We start from the raw sequence: 12,728 nt of genomic DNA, 5'->3' as shown, positions 1-12,728 counted from the left end.
AAAGTAAGGAGAAGGTGGAAGAAGACAAAGAGGAGGAGGAGGAGTCCTTATCTCTGCCCATTCACAGAAATATGTTTAATATATATAAAGACAGTCTTCTAACTCCTGGACGTCTCTGAACCTTTATGCTGCTGTACATTGGCATTCTGGAACCAGAAAATTCATGGAATCAACCCAGTGTCCACAGACAAATGAATGTATAAGCAAAATGTGGCATATAATACAATGAAATATCAATTTTTGAACTGTGGTGTTGAAGAAGACTCTTGAGAGTCCCTTGGACTACAAGGAGATCCAAAAAGTCCATTCTTAAGGAGATCAGTCCTGGGTGTTCTTTGGAAGGACTGATGCTGAAGCTGAAACTCCAATCCTTTGGCCACCTCATGCGAAGAGTTGACTCGTTTCCAACTCTTTTCCAAAGACTGATGCTGGGAGGGATTGGGGGCAGGAGGAGAAGGGGACGACAGAGGATGAGATGGCTGGATGGCATCACTGACTCGATGGACGGTGAGTCTGAGTGAACTCCGGGAGTTGGTGATGGATAGGGAGGCCTGGCGGGCTGCGATTCATGGGGTTGCAGAGTCGGACACGACTGAGCGACTGAACTGAACTGAAAGAAAAGGAAATTCTGACTTAACTACAAAGCAGATGAACCTTGAGGACACAAGGCTCAGTCAAATAAGTCACAAAGAGACAATATCGTGCAATTCCACTTATGTGCAGAGCTTAGGATCGGCAGTACCATGGAGACAAAAGGCAGAGCGTGGCAGAGTGATGTCAGCAGCACGGCAGTTTGAAACGTTCCCTTCGTCCTTCTCTTTCGCTCTACAACCAGCAGAGCATCCACAGCTAAAAGATGCCTCCGCCCAGCACTCCAGAGAATTCCACACATGCGACTGTAAAGGCGGGTGGCCTGGAGCACACGGAGGAGGGGGAAGCAGGGAAACCGTGTACGGGGTTCCTGCGATCCTGGCCTCTGGCGAGGGCGGCTGAGCCCAGAGAGCCTGGGAGCAGCAGGAGAGGCGCACGTGGCTCCAGCCTCCAGGCCGCAACGCATCTGCAGCCCCAAGCAACCAGGAGGCGGTGGCAGTGGAGCCTGGGACCCAGTTCTTCAGCGGCTGAGGTGCCCAAACCCTGGCCCCTGCCTGCAAGCTCCACGGTGGCAGACCCCGCAAACCTTACAACACTGGACACAGCAGAGGCGCCCCTCACCACTCCAGGCGCTGCTTCACCCTCACACACCGCCAGCAGGAGCGGAGCCTGTGATCAGGGGATCTCGGACACGGCAAAATAGGCCCGCCATGCAAATGCTCCAGCCCAGGACACCAGAGACACCGGAAGCCTGGCACGAAAGACCACAGAGGCACAAGAAGCAACAACAGGGGCCCAGGGCAACACCTCTGAAAAGGCTGTGGACAGTGGAGGGCGCGGATTCTAACCACCTAAGGCAGCTCGGTTAAGAGAAACCAAAAGACTGTGCTTTAGCGCCACCTGCTGGAAAACAAAAGAAAGGTATCTACATTCAAATCTTTAGAATTACAAAAGGTTTTTTCTTTTCCAAAGACGAGACACATGGATACGCATAGCTGATTTATTTTGCTGTACAGCAGAAACTAACACAAAATTGTAAAGCAACTAAACTCCAATAAAAATTAACATAAAAAAGGTTTTTGTTATTCCAAATGTGCCAGTAGATAAACAATTCAAGAACCATGGAGAAACTAACAATGTGCCACAAAATGAAAATTACAGTTCTCCAGAAACCAATCTTAAATTCATAGAAGATTGCAATCTAACATAGAAAATTCAAAATAACTGTCAGCATGAAACTCAATGAGCTCAAAAATAAAATGAATAGAAGGAATACTTTACCAAAGAGACTGAAATTCTAAAAAGAACCAAACTGGGACTTCACTGGCAGTCCAGTGGTTAAGACTCCATTCTTCCAATGCAGGAGATGCGGGTTCGATCTCATGTCAGGCAAGTAAGATCCCACATGCCTCAGAGTATGGCTAAATAAGTAAATAAATAATAACAATAAAAGAACCAAATAGAAATTCTGGAGCTGAAGAATTCAATAAATGGGACGAAGTATTCACTAGCAAGCATTGGAAATAGAGCAGACCATATGGAAGAGAGAATTAGTAAGCTTCAAGACATAAATTTAGAAATGAGGAGGAAAGAGAAATAAGATATTAAAAAATAAAGAAATTCTGTGCGAGTTTCCAACTCTTTTAAAAGGGCAACATTAGAGTAATGGATATCCCAGAGGGAGAAGAGAGGGAAAAAGGGAATAGAGAGTTTATTGAAAGAAATAATAGCTGAGAACTTCCCGAACCTGGGGAAGGAACTGGATATAGAAGTTCATGAAGCTCAAAGAACACCTAATAATCTTAATGTAAAAAGTTTTTTTTTTTCAAGATACACTACATTAAAATTGTCAGAAATCAATGCCAAAGAATTTAAGGCAAAGAAGGAAAAAAGGATGATAGCCTACAAAGAACCCCTATTAGGTTATCAACAGATTTCTCAGCAGAAACTCTACAGGCCAGGAGAAAGTCGAATGACCTTCTCAAATACTGAAAGATGGAAATGGTCACCTCAAAATACTCTATCCAGAAGAGTTATCATTCAGATGTGGAGGAGAAATAAAGCGTTTTCCAGAAAAACAAAAGCTTGAGGTAATTCATCAATACTAGACCTTGTCTTACAAAAAAAGTTAAAACAAACTTTTCTAACTCATCTCTTCTTTTGTTTCCTTCTGTTAAAAAGAAACAAAAAGGCAAAAGTACATAGGACTTTGAGTAAGCTGATAAACAGACAATCAGAAAACTTTGATTCCTTATCAGAACTGGCTTTTAAACACTTTATTGTAGCATAAAGGTTAAAAGAGGGAGTAGAGAAATAAACAATAGATACTTCAATTTGGTAACAAACCCACAGAATAAAAAGGGATATTTCGAGACAAGAAAATCACAAAAGGGAAAAAGGAAAGAACAGAATCTGTATAGATAAATGAATATATGATGTTACCAGCAGTGGGACCTCCCTAGTGGTCCCGTGGTTAAGACTGTGCCTTCCAGTGCAAGGGGTGAGGGTTTGATCCCTAGTCAGGGAGCTAAGATCCGTATGCCTTGCAGCCAAAAAACCACACATGAAAAACACAAGCAATATTTTAACAAATTAAAGACTTTAAAAGATATTATCAACATAAAAGAACTATTTTATCTGAGACATTTTATAAAACTCTCATGGGTGCTCGCTTCGGCAGCACATATACTAAAATTGGAACAATACAGAGAAGATTAGCGTGGCCCCTGCGCAAGGATCACAGGCAAATTCGTGAAGCATTCCATATTTTTTAATACAGTATTGTAAAGTAAAAAAATAAAATTTAAATTAAAAAATAATAATAAAATAAAAAGAAATCACTAAGGAAAATAATGAACAATGATAAAAAGAAATCAGTAAGTCAGTGGTTATTTGCTCTTAAATTGTAGATATTTCAGAAGATATAATAAAGTTTATGAGTAAAGTAATTAAAATGGAAGATGTTTTTGCAGTTCAAGGTGTAATGTCCAGCCAGTTCTCTCACATTTGACTGCCTCAGTTTAAGACATAGCAAGGATAAAATAAATGAAATACAATTTTCTTAAAAAAAAAAAAAAAACTCTCATGGTAGCCAAAATATAAGTCTAAAGAAAAGACACAAAATCTTTAAAAAAAAAAAAAAGGAAAGAAAATGAGGTAAGATTGTAAATCTCCACCAAACCAAATGGCAGAGAGAAACACAAGGATAAAGCAACAGTAAAAATATGGAACAACTAGAATAGATAAAATGGCAGTACTAAATTTTCCTCTGTCAATAATCACCCTAAATATAAATGGATTAAATTCACGTATCAAAAGACACAGAATGGCTGTATGAATTAAAAAATAAGATGCAACTATATGCTGCCTCCAGGAGACTCATCTCAGCTCTAAAGGCAAATATAGGCTATAAGCAAAGGGAAGGAAGATGACTTTCCAAAAAATGGAAGCCAAAGTAAGTGGGTGTAGCCATACTTGTATCAGACGAACTAGACTTAAAGTGAAAAAAGGTAACAAGAGACAAAGATGGACAGTATATAGTGATAACGGGGACAGTTCATCAAGATGACATACAGTAATTAGTATATATGCATCTCACATAGGGACACCAAAACATATTTAAAAAGTAACTAACAGACCTGAAGGGTTAAACTGGCAGCAACACAATACTAAGGAGAGGACTTTCACACCCCATTTATATCAATGGATAGATCAACAAGGAAACGGTTTCCTTACATGAAACATCAGGTCAGATGGATTTAATGGACTTTTACAGGACATTCCATCCAAAGGCAGAAAAATACACATTCTTCTCAAATGCATATGGAACCTTCTCAAGGATAGACCATCTATTGGGACACAGAACAAGTCTCTGTAAGATTAACAAGACTGAGGTCATATCAAGCATCTTCTCCAATCACAGTGGTAGGAACTAGAAATCAACCACAAGAAGAAAGCTGAACAAATTACAAATATGTGGGGACTGAACAACTATGGAGTCAATGAAAAAAATCAAAGGAGAAATAAAAAATTACTCAAAGACAAATGAAAATGCAACACAAGATCTATGGGGTGAAAGAAAAACAGTACTAAGAGAGAAATTTATTGAGCAGGCCTACCTCAAATAAACAAGAAAAATCTCAAATAAACAATCTAAACTTATAACTAAAGAGACCAGGGAAAGAAGAACAAATGAAGTCAAAAGTCAGGAGAAGGAAGAAAATAATAAAGATCAGAGAAGAAATAAAACAGAACCAATAGAAAAGATCAATGAAACTAATATCTGTTTTTTTTAAAAAGATAAAACTGATAAACTTTTAGCTAGCTTCACCAAGAAAAAGTAAAAAGTCTATGACAAGTAATATTAGAAAGCAAAGAGGAGAAATTACAATAAATAGCACAAAAATATGAAGGATTAAGACAGCTTTATGAACAGCTATATGCCAAACAAATCATACAACCTATAAGTAATGGACAAATTCTTAGATTCATACAACCACCCAATACTAGATCATGAAGAAAAAGAAAATCTGAATAGACTGACACTAGTGTAGAGATGGAAATAGTTAACAAAACGCTCCTCCCAAACAAAACTCCAGGACTGGAAAACTTCTCAGGTGAAGGCTACCAAATATTCAAAGACGAGTTAATGCCTTCTCAAACTCCTCCAGAAAACTGAAGAGGAAGGAACACTTCTTAACTTATTTTATGAGGCCAACATCACCCTAATACCAAAACCAGATGAGGACAACACACAAAAAAGAAAACTACAGGCCAATATTTCTGACGAACACAGATACAAAAATCCTCAGCAAGATATTAGCAAACCAAATCACATGTCATAATCAAGTGGGATTTATCACAGAGATGCAAGGATACTCCAACAGCTGCAAAATCAATATGCTACAGCGCATATACAAAATGAAGGATAAAAACCATATGATCATCTCAGTAGATGCAGAAAAAGCACTTGACAAGATTCAACGCCAGTTTATGATTTAAAAACTCTCAATATAGTGGGTATAGAAGAAATCTATATCAACATAATAAAGGCTACATATGACAAACCCACAGCTAACATCATATTCAGTGGTGATGAACGGAATGCTATCCCTCTAAAATCAGGAACAAGAAAAGAATGTTCACTCTTGTCATTCTTATTCAACATATGTTGGAATTTCTACCCAGAGCAATTAGTCAAAAATGTGGAGGGGGGGCATCCAAATTGGAACAGAAGTAAAACTGTTACTGTTTGAGGATTACATGATTTTATGTATAGAAAATCCCAAAGACTCCATTGAAAGTCTGTTAGAAAAAAATAAGCAAATATAGTATAGTCACAGGGTAAAAAATCAACATACAAAAATATATTGCATTTCTATACATTAACAATGAGCTACCAGAAGGAGAAATTAACACTTTCATTTACAAAAAAAGAACGTAGAATAAACTTAACCAAGGAGTTAAAAGACTTGTATACTGAAAACTATAAGGCATTGTTAAAAGACATTAAAGAAGATGCAAATAAATGGAGAGATACCTGTGCTCTTGGATTAGAAGGATTAATGTTGCCTTAGGTGATATGGGCATTTTTATAATCTACAGATTCAATGCATTCACCATCAATATCTCAAGGACATTTTTCACAGAAATAGAGCAAAAAATTCTAAAGTGTATGTGGAACCACAAAAGACCCCAAACAAATAAAGTCATCCTGAGAAAAAAGGACAAATCACTCCCTGATTTCAATCTATATTACAAAGGCACAGTAACCAAAACAGCATGGTATTGGCAAGGACTTCCCTGGTGGCTCAGATGGTAAAGCGTCTGTCTACAATGCGGGAGACCCGGGTTTGATCCCTGGGTTGGGAAGATCCCCTGGAGAAGGAAATGGCAATCCGTTCTAGGAAAATTGCCTGGAAAATCCCATGGACAGAGGAGCCTGGTAGGCTACAGTCCATGGGGTCGCAAAGAGTCAGACACGACTGAGTGACTTCACTCTCTCTCTAGGTCAAGGGAGCAGAACTGAGAACCCAGAAATAAACCCATGCATATATGAGCACTAATATTTAACAAGAGAGCAAAGAACATACAACAGAGAAAGGATAGTCTCTTCACTAAAAGGTTTTGGGAAAACTGGTCAGTCACATGCAAAAAAATAAAACTACACCACTATCTGACACCATACACAAAGATCAACTTATAATTGATTAAAGACTTGAATGGAAGACCTGAAATCTTAAAACTCTAGAAGAAAACATAAGCATACATTCTTTGATAGCGATTTTAAGAATATCTTTTTAGATATGTCTCCTCAGACAAGGGAATCAAGAGCAAAAATAAACAAATAAGATTGTACGAAATTAAAAAGCTTTGCATAGCAAAGGAAGCTGTCAATAAAACAAAAAACAACCTATAGAATGAGACAAGATATCTGCAAATGATATACTGGGTTGTCCAAAAAGTCCACTTGGCCATTTTACAGAAGCCAAATGAATTTTTTGGCCAACTCAATATCATATGAAAGTGAAGTGTTATTGCTCAAGTTTTTGCGAACCCATAGACTATAGGCTGCCAGGCTCCTCTGTCCATGGGATTCTCCAGGCAAGAATACTGGAGTGAGTAGCCATTCCCTTCTCCAGGGGATCTTTCCGACCCAAGGATCAGAGCCTGGTCTTCTGCACTGAAGGCAGATTCTTTACTGTCTGAGCCATCAGGGAAGCCCAATATTATCTGATAGGGGGTTAACATTCAAAATATATAAAGAACTCATACAAATCAATGAGAAAAAATAAACAACTTGATTAAAAAACAGGCAGAGAAGCTGAACAGACATTTTTTCCAGAGATGATATATAGATGGCCAACAGGTACATGAATGACGTTCAATATCACTAGTTATTAGGGAAATGCAAGTCAAAACCCCAGTGAGATATCACCTCATGCCTGTTAAAATGGATATTCCTAAAAAGGCAAGAAATCAGTGTTGGTAAGGAGGTGGAGAAAAGGGAATCTGCATGCAGTGTCGGTGGGAATGTTAATTGGTGCAGTCACTATGGAAAACAGTATGGAGATTCCTCAAAAATATTAAGAATAGAGCCACCGTATGGTCCAGCTGCACCACTTATTCCTATCAGCCCAGGAATACATAAACACTAATTTGTAAAGAAACATGCACTTCTATGTTCATGGCAGCATTATTTACTATAGCCAAGATATGAAAAAAAATCTACAGGTTCATCAACAGGTAAATAAAGAAGATATGACATGTATTATATATGTGTACACACACACATACACAGACACACTAGAATCTTATATTTTGAAAGTCAGACACATTCACATAACTTATTGCAATCTATTTTTATAATTGTTTTACTTTATTAATAATTATTGTTAATTATTACAGTACCTAATTTATAAATTAAACTTCATCATAGTGCGTATGGGGTTGGTATTATTCCAGGTCTCAGGTATCCACTGGGAGTCTTGGGATGTATCCCCCTCAGGTAAGGGGTAACTGAAAGTCAAAGTGTTAGTTGTATCCAACTCTTTGTAACCCCATGGACTGTAGCTGGCCAGGCTCCTCTGTCCATGGGATTTTCCAGGCAAGAATACAGGAGTGGGTTGCCATTCACTTCTCCAGGGGATCTTTCTGACCTAGGGACTGACCCCAGGTCTCCTGCCTTGCAGGCAGATTCTTTACCGTCTGAGCCACCAGGAAGCCCTACTGCATATATAAAAACACACCATTGCATCACATCTCATTGTCAAGGGATAGATACAGACTTTATAATGCGCAAGTCAATCTTACTCACTCCCAGAGCACACTAAGAAATGAGATGTGTCTGGTACCTGCTGTCTGGTTATTACCGGATGGCCCATTCAGTCTTGGACCTGATTCCATGAGAGGCAAGTGGCCTTGATAATAACAATCATATCAAGGCAGAAATAACGACTACAAAATAGGTCTTCAGTTGAGAGTTCTGTCCAAAGGTGAGAACTCCATCTTTTTATAAATGATGAAACCAGGGCTCAGAGAGGTTAAGGAAACTTCTGGAGGCTTCATGCTATTAAGTGATAGAACCAGGTCTGTTTGATTCATACTTTAGCTTTTGTGATATTAAACATGAAGTTAATGTTACTACATGCACCAGAAATTTATAATTCCTTAAAAAATTATGCTTCTGATATGGACGGCAGAGGATGAGATGGTTGGATGAGGTCACTGACTCAGCGGACATGAGTTTGAGCAAACTCCAGGAGGTGGTGAAGGACAGGGAAGCCCGGGGTGCTGCAGTCGATGGGGGCACAAAGAGTTAGACTGACTTAGTGACACTGACTTAGTGACTGAACAACAAAGCACTATAACATGGAGGCAAAATTATAGGGCATGACTGCAGGTGGCACCAGTGCCTGCCTCCAATGCACAAGAGATGTGGGTTCGATCCCTGGACTGGGAAGATCCTCGGGAAGAGGAAATGGCAACCCACTCCAGGATTCTTGCCTGGGAAGCCCCATGGACAGAGGAGTCTGGTGGGCTACAGTCCGTGGCGTCACAGAGCTGGACACGACTGAGCTACTGAGCAGCGGTGCTCCTGGCAACACAGCTGCTCCCTGTCCCTTTTCCCATGGGAGACCCATTTCATGCGAAAAATACAAATGTTTTCACAGACTTCATGGAAACTGAAATATTAGACCTATCAAACTAAAATAAAATCCAAAACAGGCACCACTGAAGCGCAGATCATTTCTGGCATATTATTAAGGGCAAAATAACAGCTTGAAAACAAAATGATGGAGGTTAGGCCCCAGACTTTGGGAAATAGCAAGTATAATCACTGACTTGTTCTACAGGGATGAAGTTGAGATGAACGATTTGAAAATTGCATGAGATTTAGAAATGTCTGGTGTCCTTTACTTCCCTCTCACTGGGAGCGTGTTTCATGGAAATTCAGCTTCATCTGATTTGAGGTGTCATGCATTTTTCCATGTGTGCCTGAGTTTTTCTTTCCAGGGTGGTTTGAGGGGCTGCTTATGAAATATATTCATAGATCATTTCATGTGAAAAGGTTAGGGCTGTTTGCATTGAGTTCTAGGAGTAACCTGCATCTGGAGACAATTAGGGTGACAAAGGTCAAAGGGCAGTCAGCTTCCTTGCAAAAAAACACAAAACAAAACATCGAGGTCTTTTTCCTCTTTGGTGCTTGTCTGGGTGGGACAGTCTGCTCTGACTTCAGATGTCTGGGCTCACAGGTGTAGACTCTGACTGGGAAGACAGTTCCCTCAGGACATCACATTGTTTTAAATTTTTTTATTAATTTTTTTGATGTGGACCATTTCTAAAGTCTTTACTGAATTTGTTACAATATTATTTCTGTTTTTTGTTCTGTTCTTTGGCCACGAGGCCCGTGAGATCTTAGTTCCCTGACCAGGGATCGAACCCACTGCATTGGACGGTGAAGCCTTAACCCCTGGACCACCAGGAAAGTGCCACGTTCCTTCTTAGGGTCCCTTTTTATCTTTTCCTCAAATAAGGCTGGCATCTCTGTGACCTTACATGATCCTTGGTTTCCAGTCCCTGTCCCATCACAGGACTTCCGGGAGGTTGGGGTTAGAATGAAGACCGGTCATAAAAACAGTGTGTTCAGCGCAGAGGTGGTTTTGCAGGTGGCCTGAGGACCAAGCTGGGGTGAGGGGAGGGGGGCTTCTCCAGGGACACAGTGTTTACCAGCCCAGTGGATTTCTCAGGGACTGGGGATGGAAGGTCCATCTCGGCACTGTGCCATTACCACACGTTTTTAATTCCCTGTGAGCTGTGTGGGGACAAGTTCTTGTTGTTTTTAGTCCCTAAGTTGCATCTGACTCTTTTGCGACCCCATGGACTGTAGCCCACCAGGCTCCTCTGTCCAAGGGATTCTCCAGGCAAGAATACTGGAGTGGGTTGCCATTTCCTTCTCCAGGGAATCTTCCCAACCCAGGAATCAAATCCCCGACTCCTGCCACATCTCTTGCATGGCTGGCGGGTTCTTTAACGCTGAGCCACTGGGAAAGCTCCGGGGACAAGTTGGGCAGAGGTTAAAGGGCTCGTAAATTGTTAGCAACATGTACCAAGTTCAAAATGACTTTCATGTAACAGATTCTCATGAAAGGTAGTGTGGCGATTCTAACCGCCACCCACAAGAGGGGGCAACGGAGAGTCTCTCATGGGAAGCAAGCGGTTGCCAAGGCTGGCGGTTGGCAGTGCTGGAACCTGCCTTCTGACCCCAGGATCCCTTCCACCCTGTAGTCCCACCTCCCTCCTGGGGAAGCAGCAGGAAGGAGGGAGCTGAGGTTCTGGGGCCCTGACACCAGTTGCTATTCTCCTTGTCGACTCTCATGGGGACAGGCGTTCACTGCTAGTCCAGTTGGGCCCAGGGTTTGATGGACAGTGAAAGTCTGAGCCAGGCTTTCTCAAGAAAATCCCCAAAGCTTTTGTTAACCCGTAGATGCACATTTCAGTGAACCTGAAATTTTTACAACACCTCCCTTCGGGCAGTTTATTTTTCTTGGAAGCTTTTCAGGTTTGGGAAGCTTGGACTTAGTTAAGAACGATGTGGTAACCAAGGCTCTGGCAGGAGAACGTTCCAAAATTCCCCAGCCACCTTTCCCCCTGTAAGGCAAGCCAGGGTAGCCCCTGGTGACCCATCACCAACCACAGGCTCTGTGCCCCAAACCCTGCTTTGTTCTGGAGACACAGCTCCTGAGAGATACTAGGGAGGATCAGGGCAAGGATGATTCTAGAAGCCCCAGCCTCTGCTCCAGGAACACTTCCAACTCGCTTTCCTATGTAAACGCTCTATTGAGGCATCTATACATAAGATATAAGGGCTTCCCTGGTAGCTCAGACAGTAAAGAATCCACCGGCAGTGCAGGAGACAAGGGTTCAATCTCTGGGTCGGGAATATCCGCTGGAGAAGAGAATGGCTACTCACTCTAGTATTCTTGCCTGGAGAAGCCCAGAAACAGAATCCCATGTAGCCTGCGGGCTACAGTCCATGGGGTCACAGAGTCAGATGCAACAGAACACTTTCACTTTCAAAGACAGTCCATCTCTATTATTTGCCTGGAAGTAAAATTAGAAGGCTTTCTAATATTTTTCTTCTCTGCCTCCATATTCTAGTGGAAATTCTATTTAACACCCACCATGATTTATTATTTTGTAGCAAAATAAAGCTAGATAGATCTTTTAATTGATGTGGATGCTAAAGGGACTCACATTTACAGCATCCATAATTGTTTGGTGGTGGTGGCGGTTTAGTCGCTAAGTCATGTCAGACTCTTGTGACCCCGTGGACTGTAGCCTGCCAGGCTCCTCTGTCCATGGGATTTTCCAGGCAAGAATACTGGAGTGGGTTGCCATTTCCTTCTCCAGGGGATCTTCCTGACCCAGGAATCAAACCCAGGTTTCCAATATTGCAGGCAGATTCTTTACCTACTGAGCTATGAGGGAAGTCCCCATAATTGTTTACCTCCAAGTAAACCTTTTGAATGGAAAAATCCACAAAATACATCCTACAGAGAGAAAGAAGTAGGCTCATCTGATTTCTTAGTGTGTCCTGGGGATCGGATTGACTTGAACATTACAAAGTAAAACGTGTATCTGTCTCACGACAATGGGATCTGATGCAATGATATATTTTTAGATATACAGTAGTCACCTCCCAGGCTTCCTATGTGGCTCAGTGGTAAAGTATCTGCCTGCCAATGCAGGAGACGCAAGTTGGAACCCTGGGTTGGGAAGATTCCCTGGAGGAACAAATGGCAACCTATTCTAGTATTCTTGCCTGGAGAATCCCATGGACAGAGGAGCCTGGTGGGCTACAGTCCGTGGGGTCACAAAGAGTCAGACATGACCGATCAACTGAGCATGCATGCACACATCCCTTACATGAGGGGGATACATAAGTGAAGCCGCAAATAGTACCAAACCCCATACATACTATGATGAATTTTAATGTATAAATTAGGTACTGTAAGAGGTTAACAACGAAAGGGACTTCCTTGGCGGTTCAGTGGTTGACTGTGCTTCCAATGCAGGGGGCTACAGGGTTGATCCCTGGTTGGGGAACTAAGATCCCACATGCTGCATCCAAAAAA

General features: G+C 41.3%; 1 protein-coding gene and 1 non-coding gene across 2 annotated transcripts in view; one reads left to right on the top strand and one right to left on the bottom strand.

Annotated features, from left to right (window-relative positions):
* Positions 1–12,728, bottom strand: part of SBDS (SBDS ribosome maturation factor) — a 53,398-nt gene that overhangs the window by 20,460 nt on the left and 20,210 nt on the right. The window lies entirely within an intron of this gene.
* LOC128044125 (U6 spliceosomal RNA) lies at positions 3,256–3,362 on the top strand. The gene has a single exon (XR_008199092.1). It is a non-coding gene; the product is annotated as a U6 spliceosomal RNA (small nuclear RNA).

This window comes from Budorcas taxicolor, chromosome 2 (assembly GCF_023091745.1).
Source record: "Budorcas taxicolor isolate Tak-1 chromosome 2, Takin1.1, whole genome shotgun sequence".
NCBI classification, from domain to species: Eukaryota; Metazoa; Chordata; class Mammalia; order Artiodactyla; family Bovidae; genus Budorcas; species Budorcas taxicolor.
This window is presented reverse-complemented; position numbering and strand designations above follow the sequence as displayed.